The 1,121-nt window shown below is 49.9% G+C and overlaps 1 protein-coding gene across 1 annotated transcript in view; it reads left to right on the top strand.

Annotated features, from left to right (window-relative positions):
• Positions 1 to 1,121, top strand: part of MPP4 (MAGUK p55 scaffold protein 4) — a 41,124-nt gene that overhangs the window by 16,472 nt on the left and 23,531 nt on the right. The gene's annotated exons all lie outside the window — the stretch shown is intronic.

Below are 1,121 nucleotides of genomic sequence, written 5' to 3'. Positions count from 1 at the left end.
AAGGAGGAAGGTGAGGACCTAAGCATCAGTAAGCATCAGTGAAAAAGAAGTAGGACCAATGGATTATAGGTCCTATGGGGTCAACAGGTTTGGGGTTGGGAAAATAGGAGGTGTCGGGAAAACAAAGGGATGCTGGGAATTGAAATTATGGATAATTGCAGCTATTGGCTCTGAAGAGGTCTAGCTTATGACAGTGAGAGGCAGAGGCTGTGGTAGGATGAGGGGAAGGACATTAGAAGAGAGGAGATGAAGGAACCGAGAGGCCAGGTTGTTAGAAGAGGCGTTTATGTGCCTAATACAGTCATTGGGAATTATGGCAGGACAGTGTTGAGAGCATGAGGTATCTGGGAATAGTTACCAGAAGAGTGGGGAGAATGATAGTCAAAGCTGAGGGCTCCCCGGGTGGAGGAAGAATGGTCTGGAGAGGGTTATGAGAAACAAGGACTCAGACGCCACCTGCAGGCCAGGGGAGTGAAGGCCGTAAGCAATGATACCTGTGCTGGACTGAGCTAACAGAACAACCCATGTGCACACTTCCCACATCCACGGTCAGGGAAGTCAGGGCGGCAGCTTGAAATCAGCCACAATGAGAGGGCTGACATTAGAGAAATCAGCAGAAGCTACACATCAGGGCTCTCCTGCCCTCAGAGCTGCTTTACCAGCACACCACTTCGGGGAGGAGGAGGGCAGAGCCTCCTCTTGAAAGGCGCAGGGAAAGCAGTGACCTCAGGGAGACCTGGGTTTTAGAGCTAGAATGTGAAGGGCTCACCCAAAGTAGAGGCTGCGGTCTGAGAGATCTTGCTGAGGGTCTGTTTACTTTGAGTTCCAGGGTGTGTGCTTGAAAGAGCTTCAGGGAGGGCTGGGTGGTGGACTGGTGGACTGAGTCTTAAAGGGATTAAAGTGCAGAGGATAAGGAATGACCTGAGCTTTGGGAGCTGGGGACACAAACAGGGATAAAGGCCTAATGAGATTAGTCCTCAAGGTCTCAGGGCAGAAAATGGTGAGGAGGCTCTGGAGGGGATCTTGCAAGGAGCACACAAAAATGACCGGTGTATTGGATTAGTGTACAAATAAATAAAGGACAATAAAAGAGACCGAAATTCATGTGGCTCTAAAGGAAC

This window comes from Hipposideros armiger, unplaced genomic scaffold, assembly GCF_001890085.2.
Source record: "Hipposideros armiger isolate ML-2016 unplaced genomic scaffold, ASM189008v1 scaffold_23, whole genome shotgun sequence".
NCBI classification, from domain to species: domain Eukaryota; kingdom Metazoa; phylum Chordata; class Mammalia; order Chiroptera; family Hipposideridae; genus Hipposideros; species Hipposideros armiger.
This window is presented reverse-complemented; position numbering and strand designations above follow the sequence as displayed.